Here is a 15,261-nt window from a genome sequence, read left to right as displayed (position 1 = left end):
GTTAAAATTATACTACCAAATTTTTTGTGTCAATTTGATACTAGATCATAGAATTAAGTCATCGTAATTCTGGTTTTGCAAAAGCGCAACTTTTAGTATTTCCTAGCAAACAATAACTGTTAGTTTCTCTATTGACTCCACTCGGCGGAATAGACTGAAGGCAAAGTAACTTCGAAAAGTTTAACCGCGGTCTATTGGTGTTGTGTATTTTTCGACTTTGTGTGTGACCTGTGGAAGCAATGAACTTGCCCTGTATCATGAAGGATGGGGAGTACCGTGACTTTGCATTATCGCACTGTAAATGCCCAGAATCATCCTGCACCACTTTATGTCAGCAAGTTCTATCTATGCCTAGGCGTTCGTCAAGATGGCGCGGAAGAGACTTAACGTTCATTATGTCCCAAATGCTCACAAAAATAATATATAAAAATAGACAGTGAAGTTCTGAACTACTTGCATGGATTGGTTAGGCCGAAGTAAGTATCATGTTTTAAGGGTTTTCTTTGTGATAAGAGACTATTGTATAAGCTTTGTTTTGCAGTCAATCAGAAAATGGGCTTCAACTGACACGAGTCAAATGAGCTGTCTGCAACTTGGCCGGCCTAGAGATGAATGTAAGCCTAGGTCGACGGAGCTTGGTGCCAATTTAGCCCATAAGGCAATAGTTTATTTGATTATGCCCTTTTGTATTTATCCAATATTAATTCACAAATTGACGTTACGATGATAAATACAGCCCTGAGTGAGGTTAGTTGAACTTCCCTTAAAATGTTGTTCGCCCTCCGTATCGTATTAGCGATCAATCGAAAGGGATTTTGTTTTAGTTTATTTAAGTCTCAATTAGTTTAATAGGGTTTTGTTATCATGTAGATGTGCCCAATTTTTTTTTACACCAATTCATATTTAGTGTTACTGCACCACACGGAAATTGGCAACAGAAAGGTAATTATCAATAGAATACTAGTTAGGGATCAATTTGGCCTAATTATGCTGTTAGGCGTTTACATGGGAGTTTATTGTAAGATATCAGTTTAAATAAAGAAATAAAAAACACAAGGCATATTAAGCAAGACCATGATTTTAAATATATGCGAGCTGTATGTCATCCAATGCATTCAGTTGCATCAAGACGTTTAATTTCTTTTTCATGCTACCATATTGGCCTTTTGAAAACCGGTACCGATTGTAAGCTTGAGTACTAGAATTTAGCATTTTAATGTAAAAAGATACCTTAACATTTGGACACACTGCGGTGTCACATGAATGTAATAGTTTGATTTGATTTAAAGGGCATGCATACATATGCGCGCGCGACGTATATATATATATTTATATATATATATTATATATATATTATATATATATATATAATTATTTATAGGAATATATATATATATAATATATATATATAATACTATATATATAATATATATATATATAGATATATATATGATATATATATAATAGTATACATAAATATATATATATACAATATATATTTATATAATTATTATATTATTTATATATATAATATTAATAATATATTATATATATATATATAAATTTTATATATATATATATATACCTAATATGTTTGTGTATTCAGTCCTTTTTTCCTAATACTAAGCCGTTTCCTCCAAGTTAGTCAGAAGAGGGAAACATACCATCTGTCACTGAGACATTCGAATTCTTTTACCGTTAGTTCTAGAGAGCCTACTCTTTGCAGGAAACCTCCATTAGGCCACACCATGAGCCGCTGTGTAATTATAAACCACATTGTCTATCACTATTGATGTTCATGTCAGTTTGCAAGAACAAAGTCAGGGTTTCTTTGAATTGTGCATCCTTTTCACTCCTTTTCTTGTTATCTGTATAGAACAGACCACCTCGAAACGTTATGGTTTATTTGTATGGCCAGTGTGACGCAGCTGAAGTATTCCTATTCCTACTGTACTAGCGAGAGAGCGAGTGTTTACATAACCAAAGAACATTAAAAATGGTGACTTGTATTTTTCCTTTCTCTCATGATTTTATAGCCACCTGCTGTATATGATTGACGTGCTTACTTTATAGTTAACTTTCTCCTGTCGAAACACAACTGTATTTTGCCATTCCAAGATATTGATGCCTTGAGTCAATAATATTTGGATCCCTATTCCTGAATGAAAGACCTCGGAGCAGATTGTCAGAGAGGTTAAATTAGCATCTGTAAACCGTACGTAGCTATATATAAAAGATAAAAAAAGTAAACCATACGTGCATAGTACAAGTTTTGTAAAATAATAGTTCCATTGAGGGAAAACCCGTCATTAGTGCAGGGTCAACATCAAGTATAAGTGCTATAGTAATAGTAGTAGTGACGTTATATGTGCTATACCTTGATCTCTAATCAACTTCAGAATTCGTGCTGCATACTTTACTTCGTTTTTAAGATCAGCTTATTTCCTCGTTTAATTTTCCAAGATAAATCTATTGTTTTGCCAGTATTTTATTCTGTTTGGTCGTCCACCTTTTATCATCTTGCTTGTCGTCTAATGGAAAGTGAATATTTCACCGCAAGTTTTGGATGGAATCTCTCTCTCTCTCTCTCTCTCTCTCTCTCTCTCTCTCTCTCTCTCTCTCTCTCTCTCTCTCTCTCTCTCTCTCTCTCTCTCTCAATATAAAGACTGCTCTTTAATATTCAAGTTTCCTTGAGTGGCATATACCAAATCAAATTCAACTAAACCAGTGATTATGGGTGAATGTAGACCAATCGAGAGGAGATTCTACGAAGATGTTAGGACTTGGAGCGTAAGGCTTCTAGGTTATTCAGAAAGATACCAGAGAAATTTTATTCGCTGAATATTTGATATTTATGTACAGCACATTCGCACAGACTTCGGACCATTTTCAAGAAAATTATGCACTATTAACAACCTGCGTGGTTGACCAAAATACTGGTCGATAATCATAGATAGGAAAAGAAAAAATAGTACATATATTTAGTCTACTCTGGCTATGATAGAGGGGTTCATGAAGCTAATTTTGGGTGGGTATTCCCTACTTATCATTGCAGCATAACCTGGTTGAATTGGCCGATGTCTTTTGTGTTGCAATCTGCAAGGGCAACACCATGACGGTAACAACAGCATTGTTGAGTAAGTCCACCGAGGTTCACCTTCTTGCAACTCATAAGAGCACTCTTTGTTCACGCGGGCAGTAGATTGTGCGTGGAGGCCTGGGTCAGGGCTTATTTTTGTTTGTATGGCTAGTGAGGGGAGGGAAGAGTGTGCTTCAGGTGCTCTACAATACTGAGGCATTTTAACTCTGGGTTTGTAAACAGTCTAGGGTAGTAAAGTAGTATGGCGTTCTACATTTATTGAGGAGAGTAGGGGGTGGGGGCCTATGTTCTCCGGGAATTTTTATGGGATAAAACTCAGACTCTTTAAAAGATTAGGAATATGATGCAGTAGTTTTGAAAGCTAAATATATAGAAGTATAATCGTTTTATGCTTAAAAAAAAAAAGTTGTATTTCAGGTATTTAAGGATTACTCTTGAAATGATTGTCTTCTAAGATGAGATATGCTCATAACGGTAGAAACGTTCCAAAGAGCACAATGAAAAACAGGTTATGGTGTTAGTATCTAGTAAATAACGGGATACGACAATAAGAATCATTCCAGTAACACCCACTTTGTTTACAGAATCAGACTTCTTCATCTTAACTAGGCCTATCCTAGCCAATGCAGAGGTCTACACTTGTGTTATATATTATTTACCGTTAGAACGAAACTTTGGAAAAGTTAAAAGAAAAGTTTTAATTGATCAAAATCCACTGTTAATTAAGAATCACCCCGTATAGAAGTGCTTCCCATGTTACATTCTCTCTCTCTCTCTCTCTCTCTCTCTCTCTCTCTCTCTCTCTACATTACATATACAAATAGATTTTATATATATGTATATAATAGATATGTATATATATATATATATATATATATATATAATATACATATATAGGTGTGGGTGTTGTGTCAGTATCTGAATGTATACCTTATATAGGAATTACGTAAACGAAAAATCTGAACAGGCAGCCTCCGCAACATGTATGCATTCGCAGAGTGAACCGTCAGTTTCGCTTCGTGCCAACCCCCTCCCCACCTTACCTCCCTTTTCAATCTTTTTCCCCTTTAGCCTTTACAAAGAGCGAATCGAAATGCTTTTCTCATTGAGGACGGCTCGTTGGTCTCTCTCTAAAGTCGCTTGCCTCAAACGAACTTCTCCCATAGGCCTTGGCTGACGGTGTGCGCACTGGGATGAGCCTATTAAGGGAACATTGGAGTGGTTTTTTAAGCAGAGCTTTTAATTATTCTACATGTTTTCATAATGCATAAGCATACAGAAAAGGAGGGCATTTTTCCTTTTTCTATTTAGAAAGCTCAGCGGTATTTTTTTAAATCAATAAATGTGAAAGAAAGATTCTAGCGAGCTTCGAGCTTGAGCATTTGTCTTTTCTGTTCATGGATTTCATTTCATGAGTGAGAAGATGGCGTTGCAAATTTATCTGTGGTGCTGCAGCTTCCTTTATCATGAGGTGAATAGTGTCACATTTGCGAGGGCAATGTGAGTGGTACAGGGCAGTAGGTGTTGAACAAGCAATATTTTTTGTAGGATGGAAGAGTATCTTTAGAAAACCCTCAAAATACTATATGATTAATTTGAAGTACATTTAGATCTGGTACAGAATGGGTAGGGGGACATTATTATTAGCAACAAACAGTAAGTCCCCGAACTTTCAGGAAAGGCTCCGAACAATTTCCAACATGCCAGGATTCTTATATCAGGGCCACCTTCGTCTTTTAGCACTGAATAATACCTCTTGCGAGTTTCAGAAACATATTAATAACTTTGAATGATTCTTAGGACCATAGGATTTTGTATGGTATTCTTAAAACCTGGAGAACACTAAGGTGATCCCACTGCAGTATATATCAAAGAAAGAGACATGTCCCAGTTGAAGAGTCTGTTAGATTCAGGATGATATATTTCAGATCTACAATTGTTCACCCGTTCCTTTAGTAGTCATTTTTTATTTTCTCGCCATATGCTTAGAAGTGATTTAGATAATTATGACTTACATCAGATTAACAACTGTGATCTTTGTTCCTCATTTGGCATTTTCGAACCATCCACAGCGGTATAACTAAGTAAAGAAATGTCCCGTTAGCGTATTTGCTGCCCGGCCCCCACAAAAAAAAAAAAAAAAAAAAAAAATAAATAAATAAATAAAATTACGAGGTGAACTCGAAGAGCACTCACTTTCAGACATGGCCGAAATGTCACTTATTCGTCTGGCGCGCTACTGAAGATCCTCTTCATTAATTAAAACCCACGTAGCTTTTATGCATATAAGTAAACCATCCATTATTCACCTAGTCTACTATGAAAAATATTTCTCTTTCTCCTTTTCTCTCAATTTCGGTCAGCATTTTATTTCCAGTTATTTCTCTCTCTCTCTCTCTCTCTTTCTCTCTCTCTCTCTCTCTCTCTCTCTCTCTCTCAATATTGATGTCTGCTGACTTTCTCGGTTGTGAAATCACTTTTTGTGTGTCCGTATCGAGGTTTACGTTCCATCTCGAGTTGAAATGCTCGCTCTCTCTTTCTCTCTACTCTCTCTTTCTCTCTATTATGGGTCCCCTCCACCCCCCCCCCCCCAGAAGTAGTAGTAGATTTCTGTTTTGTATGGGGCCATAGTATGTTCAGGGGAAGTGACTTTACCTGAAAAAACAAGAGTAAGGAAGCGAAGTGCGTAAGTTGTGCTGGTAGAGAGAAAATTGGATAAGGTTATAGTATAGATGGCAAGCAGTAAAATGTATAGACAGCATATTGTGTATGTACGTAGACGAACCTACGTATGTGAAAGTTTAAGGATGCCGCCACATATATAATGAGAAAGCCCACAAAGGAAAAACGATGAAACGTAGGCACACGGACATATGTAATGTATATACATATAATGTTTAATAAATTATATTTATATATATATATATATATATATATATATATATATATTCATATATATTATCTATTTATATGCTACGCCCATATCACTGCGTATGCATATTGCAATCACCGCCCATTGTTCTTTTGTTCTTTTCCATACAGACTAGTAAATCTGTGAAAACCACCGTAAAAATGTCGATTCATTCATCCACAGTTTTTACGGTGTAAATAGAATCTCTTTCCCCTTTTTTTTCCAGTATTCCACAGTTGGGTTGAATGTTGCACAAATGTAATACAACAGGATAAAAAAATGAGAAAGAAGTTCAGTAGGATGAATTGAGTGAAAATGAAAATCTTGCATACAGTTAATAGTTCAGGATTTTTAAGGCCAAAACATCATGAAATCGGACATAATTGGTACAGAAGATTTCTTTTGTTTTTTCGGATAGAATGATGTGTCTAACATTCTAGAAAAAAAAAAAGTCCCAGCATGGGACAATCCGGGAACTTGAGCAAAGCTAATGTTTTCTCTAGCCACTGTCAAGTATGCTTACAACTACTGACTGTATCTTTGGTTGCCTATTATATACATTATTAGCGGTGCCAAAGTAGTTTTTTCCCTTTGTACTGATACACTATATGCAAAATTTATTATACATACTCTTTCCCACTCAAAATGTATAGATTTTAATTCATTTTCTAGATTACAATAAAAAATACAGGTATAGAAAGAAAAATCTGTAGGGCTTGTTTATACAAAATGCTGTATTAAAGGTCTGAAAAAAATAAATTTCTACCTTTTATGAAAGAATAATTAATGCTTTCAATACCTCTAAACTGATATTAGCACTGAATTAAATGTATTTTGATAAATTACAGTAAGATGAAGAATATAAGTTGATATTTATTAAACAACAATTGTGTTGGCAGTAAACACATTCTAACATTTCACAGTACAATTCCACAGCTTGTACAAATATCTGTGCTTTGATGAAGTAAACCGTAGTTTCAAATGACTTTACTAGAAATGAACTAGATACTAAAAAATTCTGACCATCAAAAGATGCATCTTAACAATTGGTGATCCAAACACAAGACGTTCACTCTTTAATCTATAAATGACTTACATTGCTTTTCAGTATGTTAGGCACAAATTTACATTTTGTATATGTTGGTCCTGTAAAAAAAACATTTAGAGCAAAGGGATACTGAAAGTTGTTTTATGTTTATCAGAAATAGAGAAAATATTACAATGTAATAAAAAGAAAAGTCTCTTTCATCCACAAAGATAAGAATAAAAAAAAAGTTAGAATGACAGTATGACTGACATCTGTGACTTTTCCTTTTACATAGTACATTCATCACTGTCATCTATATCATCATCTTCACAAATGTCATATAAGGAGTCGGAGCATCTTGACCCACGACACTGGCCACATGCTTGGGAACATTCAAGGTTATTTTTACGGCAACAGCAATTATTTGACCCACAATCTGTCATACAGTTACATCTGATAATAGACAACAGCGATGCTGGGGCAGGTTGTATATCTGCCATTATTGGAAGAAAGCTCCCATTATCTAAACACCAACCCCAGTCTTTGGCATTACGGGAGGAGACACCTTTCCACTGCTGGACTTGGAAATATACTCTCATGCTATGGAATTTAGCTGATGCAGAAGTTGGTGGTAAACTCTGACACATAAGGTGGGAGCTTTTCACTGATACTTTCTCACAGAATCTCTTACAACTGAGGTTGTTCAGGCTATCAGTGGCTTCACCATTGCATAAACTAACTAAAGCTTTTTCTCCTGCTGATATGATTTCATCAACAGATTTTCCTGCTGCATTGAATATTTCAGCCTGTCAACGGAATTCTTGGTGTTTTGCATATTTCTTCAGTGAGACATTCTTGCTAATACCATATATGTGTGATCTAGTATCGAAACCGAGGAATGCATGTATATAAAGAATGTTCCTGCACACTGACTCACCAAGTACTTGCTTCACTTTCTTGATATTCCACAATCTTGGTTTCAATTTTGATTCATTCATAATGAATATGTTGTGGGTATTTAGATCAGCATAGTAACACAACAAGACTAATAAGTCTTTATCATATCCTATTAAGGCAGTGTCTGATAATGCTGCTGATTCTTTTGCACCTGTGTAATCAAGAAGTCAGCATCACCATCAGCATGAGCAACTTTATGTCCATTCAGTCGTAGATAATGCGGGGTCTAGTTGCTTGTATGATAGCTTGCCCAATTGATGCAATTTTTACTGCATTGTTGTTGACAATGCCTTCTAGTAATAGCTTCAAACTTTGAGGTAGCTACTGTAATGCCTTCTCCAAACTCTCTACTTCAGTGGCAGCTGGATAGGATGCAAAAGATGTATCCATAGCTTTGATGTCCTCCCTTATAAATCTAGAAGCTGCTTCAATAATTTTCTGCTTCTCATCCCCTGATTTACTGCTGTGAAACTCCAATAAGATATTCTCGGCTGTGCGTCTCATTGTTGCTACGTTTTCCTTCCTGTTAATAGTTGTTATTATAATATTGTCTCCAAAATGATCTTTCAATTTCCTTTTCATGTGTTTGTGACTGTATGGGCCTGCTCCAGATCCCTCAAGGAATTTAGACATTTTGACAATCAAGTCATCAACTGTGGTCTGTTCATCATCATTCTCCACGAAATAGTGGGTGACTTTCAGGAATGCTTCTGTCTGCTCTTCCAGTGATGGACGACCACTGGGCTTAGATTTTGAAGGACGTGCTACTTTTTGCTTCTTCTTTGCTGTATCTGCTAGAGCAGCATACTTCTGAGGAACAGCCTTCCCCTGACGAAATGCTACACTGCATTGCTGATGGTAAATGGCATCAGCAGCTGGAAAGTCATGCACATGCATTAGTCTAGCACACACAAGTCTAGCCCAATCATCATCTCTATGATGGCATTCATCTAAGAGTTTGTTGTGTACCTTTGGTCACAGCTTAGTGAACTTCAGTCCCTCTTTTCTTTACATAGTCAGAAATGTGAGTTCCACAAAAAATACAGTCCGTTTGGAAGCTGAAAGGTTGTTGTGATAACCTGCGTTTACAACCAACAGTGATGCTTGTATCAGAGGTGTTTTTCTTTGCCTTTGCTATTTTTTAAGATGACAGTATAGGCGACGGCAATTTTGATGCACTGTTTAGCCCGGCTTTACACTGATGTCATCGTTTATATGTTGACTAAATAGGTTGATGGCTTCAACTCCCTTTTCTCGAAGGAGTACTGTTAGCTCCCCATTGTCAAGCTGTTGACGACACAATGCGCAATTATCATCTATCATCCTCTTCAGATCCTGTAAAAATGAAAATAGTTTTGATTATAATACTATGCATTGGGAAGTACATAACAGAAAGCTTACTGCTAAGTGCATAACAGAAACCATAGTGCTAAAACTATATTAATGTTACTGTCAGTAATACATGCAAACTTCTATATATCACTTGTATGCTATATTGGATATTCTTATGATTTACACAATGCTTGCCACTTCATAGTGTAATCTAATCATTTGAAAAGATGAAAAAACACCTAATATGAGGTTCTTTCTACTCCAAGTCACAGACTCTAACAATGTTACTCATCAGTCCCAGCCTGAATATGGCCTGAAATGAGTGAAATCGAAAAAGTGAATTTTCATTACTTTCCCATATTTTCTCGGACTGGGACTTTTAGTATGTTGTTAGTATTGCTTGACTGTAAACGAATCAGGAAAGATTTCTTCTGTACCATTTTTGTCCCCCAAAAACTGCAAAATGCCTGGACTATAAATCAATATAAAGGTAACAACAACTACAACAATAATAGTAATCTATAATATATATAATATTTATATAATATATATATAATCATATATATATATATATATATATATTATATATTATATATATATATTGTGTGTGTGTGTGTGTGTGTGTGTGTGTGTGTAGAAGACCCTCCTTTAAACATGTAGCATTGAATGCGATAGCTCTGCATCAGCTGCTTTTAATTTGCATAGAGTTTTGTCTGTCTTTCTGATGATTGGCTTTTCAGGGTTACTGCATTCTGCCAGTAACTTGCCGATGTTTAGTGGTAATGATAAGGATGGAAAGTTAAGTCCACACTAGTGTGCTTGTCATGCATTACCTATTTAAATCTGAACTGGAAATTATACAGCTAATTAGAAGTCAAGAGCCGCCTTAGGCAAGATCTCGAAAATATTCTTTATTTTGTTTTATTTTTTTCAGTTATTATAATAAGATAACCTGTTATGGTAAAGTACTTTCTCTTATGGTTATATATATATATAATATATATATATATTATATATATATATATATATATAGTATATATATATATATGATATATATATATATATATATATATATAATATGTATATATGTATATGTATATATGTATATATGATATATATATATATTATATATATATATATATATATATATATAACAGTAAATGAAAATTTTTGAGAAATACAAGTAATCTATTGATTCTGGAGCTTGTAACACCTACAATTTACTCTCACTTATAGAACGGCATTTGATCAAAGGAAATTTATGGGAATTTTTTTTTTATTTGTGAATGAAGTACGAACGTTATTTTTTTTCGTATTGTAACTTATTTGTATGACAAATATGTTTGTTAGTTTGTAGATGCTCTGTATTTCAGATACCAGATATTTTAATTTAAGTCGTTATAATGATTTTATGTACTAAATCGTAAAGCATGATTTAAAACTGTTAGCCAGGCAACAGGTAAGATACTAGACGTGCGGAGAAATGTAGTTTATAAGTATTAAATAAACATAAATCAGTCCCCGTTCTGGCGTTAACTGTATGTCTTGTTACGGACTACGTATAGATAAAAAGAAAAGTAGTTGGAGATGAAGTGGGGCTAACGAAACCGAATAAAATCAAGGACTAAGACTATTAAAGGCAAAAGAAGAAATGATGAAAATCTCACATTTTACAATTTCACAAAGCATAATATATCAAAATGATAAGAGATTGAACATACAGTAGAGAGAGAGAGAGAGAGAGATAACGGCTATAAGGTGGTCATCGCATAGTAGGCAAACAGGTGTGGGATGGAAACATTAGGTAGCTTTTTAGGCAATTTGCCCAGTAAACAATGTGGAAGGGTTCAGAATCAAACGCTATACAGCGTCCAGTAAACAGCCGAGTGTCAACATGTTATTTACCCCGTAAAGGTCGAGAGCCAATAGACAAATAACATGTGGGTGACATTTGGCATCAAGAAGATGATGATATTCCTGTCAGTAGCGCACACGTCCGCAATTCATAAGGAACGAGTGTATAGGTGGCCACCTTTGTCGTCGTTGTTGTTGCATGCAGGCACTGAACCGTTGTTGACAATAACGGCAGTAAATTAGCTTGGACGGTTAATGAAGAGCTCCGAGATGTGATTAAACGGTAGAATTATGGTCCGGCGCTGAATCGTGATGAGAAAGTGAGGTTTACGGCTGTATGATTTGATCATAAATGAGGAATAGTGTGTCTTTTATGGGGAGCATCATTCATGCCGAACCCTTTTTTCAGAGATAATAATGAATTTTCAGATATTTATGGTGTCCAGTAATTGTTCATTTCGCCTGCAGCAAAAATATGCGTTGAATATGATGCATTATAGTTGCTGGTGTTTGTCAGGATAAATGATCTCGAATACGTTTGCACAAATACGATTTCACAAGTTGCTACCGGTATTTATGTATTTAGTTTTATCTAAATGTAAACATAAATAGACAGATATTTATACATATCTATATATATACGTTATATATGTGTGCTTATAACATATATATGTTATAAGCACATATACATAATGTATATATGCATATGTGTTTATATCCAATATATATATATATATATATATATATATATATATATATATATATGTGTGTGTGTGTGTGTGTGTGTATATATATATATATATATATATATATATATATATATATATATATATATATATATGTCGTGTGTGTGTGTGTGTGTATATATATGTATATATATATATATATATATATATATATATATATATATATATATATACACACAATATGAGAGAGAGAAATAAATGAGCAAATATTTGTGTTGTGTATATGCTATTTTGCAGTAAGTTTCACATATCTGGAATACTTAGGCAACCTGTTAGAACAATGATATAAACGAAAGAACAGTAGTAATAATGGCCTGATTAATGAAATCTTGTAAAGTAAAAAACTTCGCGTCCCACTTTTGAGACTTGGCCATAAGTATGCCTTGCTTGATGTCACGTAATTAGAACTTTCCCAAGATATATTTATTGTTTTTTTTTCATGAACTTTCTTTAGATCAAGGGTTGTTAGGCTTTTGAAGACTCCAAACCCCCAATGAATTGTCCAGTATGGTTCCTTACCCGCTTTGCATAAGGTCACTTAAGTCCTATATGCTGAAAATATAACTTATTATAATTAATTTGATATATATTTTAGGTATGAAAAGGAATAGAACGGACAAGAAAATAAAAAGCACTTATAGTTTTATGTAATTATTTATTTACAAAATGTACCTTTGTATACGTTGACACTTTAAAATCAAATATACAAATATCCAGAGGTGAAGTTCCATACACCCAGCATGTGGTTCTCATACCCCAAAAAAGGGATGCACGCCCCCTGTTAAGAAAGAACCCCTGCTTTAGATTGTATCCTGAATCGGGTGTATCAGCATTGCCTTGGATGACTAAAGAATTTTCAAACGTCAGCGTTGGAACAGCGTGCATTCATTTGTGATTCTCTTACATTATTTATGGGGATATTTTTGTTGTAACACAGAGCCTTGGGATGTCTTTCAATTGAGATTTTGAACAATCTCTGGCGGTGGCAAATTAATATTTGTTTAATTCTGAATAGTGATTATGAAAGAATCATAATAAACAGAATCTTGAATAATAATAATAATAATTAAGTGAATTACCTAATATCGTTTTATAAAGATAAAAAAAATTATTGTAGAGAGCTCTGAGAACCGGCTTAACTCTCAGTATCATTATTAGAATATTAGGAGCTAAGCAGGACTTTGAAAGATCTTTGTAGAGTGTAATAAATGTCAATAGGTAAATTATTGAGGTATTCATCTTGTAGAAAGTTGAAGACACTCAATTCTTTGTTCTCATTGTTGCCGTTATATTATGGAACAATTTTGTTAATAGCATGTGTAAGGTATAGGAGGGGAAGGTCAAGATGACCCAGTCGACGATGGTGTATCGGAGGAAGTCTTAAAAAAAATTAAGGTTAGATCTAATAAAGAGGAGGAAAGGAGAAAGGCTTATCACGTGTTCCAAATTAGTGACGTCAGCGAAAGGGGCTTCACTGATTGGTGAGGTAGCAATTAGTTTTACAGTCTCTCTCTCTCTCTCTCTCTCTCTCTCTCTCTCTCTCTCTCTCTCTCTCTCTCTCTCTCAGGATTATCGATTTGTAATACTCCATCATCAGAAGCTGTTGAGTCTTGTACGCTTGACCTTGTAAAAACAATTAGACGTATTTGATTTCTGATCAGTTTCTTTCAGAGACGTTAATTTTTTTTTTTTACTATGAAGGCTGTAATAATTTTGGGTATAGATACCATGTGAATGGTTGCAAATTTTGATTGCGTTTGGAAATTAATTCTATATTAATCCTTTCAAATTCATAAAGTTAGCAGATTTATACAAACTGAACTGTACAGCATTTTTAATGATCAACTGCAGAATTCCAATTAGGACTGCTAAAATAAGTTAAGATTGTTGGAACTGGTGATGAGGACCGTTCAAAATAGGCATCGCTATCGCAGCCAATCAATAGTAAATGAAGTGATGTTCTTGTATACACAGCAGTTCAGTTGTTGCCATTGGTTCCTGTAAGTAGGTATATGCTGTGGCCGAAAGGAAGAGACAGGGACATGAGTATCAGACGATGAGAGAGAGGGGCAAGACCATCATGAGGCACATTTTCCTAGACTCAGTCCTGTCGAGAAGTTCAAGAACTAAATTATTATTATAATTGTTATTATTAGGGAAAAACTCTCTATCGCGAGAGTATGTATAATGTTCTAAAGGGTCCACAATAATACAAAGTGTTAAGAGTCCGTGTATAATTTTTAAGACTACACAAACTTTTCGAACCCTTCGCTGGGTTCATCTTCATCACCTGGCCCATTAACGAGCTAACGACCGTTGTCAACGATCTTCAACGACTCCTTTTTTTAAATTTACCTCTGTACATGTTGTAACTAATTGTTCATTTGAACTGAAGATGAACCCAGGGCAGGGTTCGAAAGCTTTTTGTAAAGTCTTAAAAATTATACACGGACACTTAACACTTTGTATTATTGTGGACCCTTTAGAACTATTATTATTATTATTATTATTATTATTATTATTTTTTTTTTTTTCTCTCTCTATCACAGTCCTCCAATTCGACTGGGTGGTATTTATAGTGTGGGGTTCCGGGTTGGATCCTGCCTCCTTAGGAGTCCATCACTGTTCTTACTATGTGCGCCGTTTCTAGGATCACACTCTTCTGCATGAGTCCTGGAGCTACTTCAGCGTCTAGTTTTTCTAGATTCCTTTTCAGGGATCTTGGGATCGTGCCTAGTGCTCCTATTATTATGGGTACGATTACGGATTATTATTATTATTATTATTATTATTATTATTATTATTGTTCAGAAGATAAACCCTTTTCATATGGAACAAGCCTACGGGGGCCACTGACTTGAAATTCGAGCTTCCAAACAGTATGGGGTTCATTTGAAAGAAGTAACAAGGCAATGGGAAATACAGAAAGAAGAGATGGAGTACCAAATATACCAGTGACGTCACAAATGGGGAAGGTTTGTTCAGAACGATGGCTAAGATGACTTGGACGAAGAGAAGAATTTCCTATGTAGAAGGTAAACTTTTTCTGGATTTATCCATATGGACTCTTCATGACAGTTATGGTTATATAGACCGTTTTGATAATTAAGGACTTAAATTTCTTTATATTAAACAGATTAAAGCGTAGACAGAAATAGAAGGGGATCATGTCAAGACAAGCGAACTCATTATTTTTCAAGGCAATATTAATCCACTTTGATATATATATATATATATATATATATATATATATATATATAATATATATATATATATATATATATATATATATAAGAACTAGGATTGGCTTGGAGAAGTTGCAAGTCGTGAGCAG

At 34.7% G+C, this 15,261-nt stretch overlaps 1 protein-coding gene across 7 annotated transcripts in view; it reads left to right on the top strand.

Annotated features, from left to right (window-relative positions):
* LOC135221669 (uncharacterized) overlaps positions 1-15,261 on the top strand; it is a 488,794-nt gene that overhangs the window by 17,722 nt on the left and 455,811 nt on the right. The window contains exon 1 of one of the 7 annotated variants that reach the window (XM_064259379.1): positions 176-476. The exons of the other annotated variants lie outside the window; for them this stretch is intronic. The gene's annotated coding sequence lies outside the window, so the exon portion shown is untranslated. Of the gene's footprint in view, positions 1-175; positions 477-15,261 lie in introns of those variants that run through there. 7 annotated transcript variants of the gene reach the window in all.

The sequence above is a fragment of the Macrobrachium nipponense genome, chromosome 3 (genome assembly GCF_015104395.2).
Source record: "Macrobrachium nipponense isolate FS-2020 chromosome 3, ASM1510439v2, whole genome shotgun sequence".
NCBI lineage: Eukaryota > Metazoa > Arthropoda > Malacostraca > Decapoda > Palaemonidae > Macrobrachium > Macrobrachium nipponense.
This window is presented reverse-complemented; position numbering and strand designations above follow the sequence as displayed.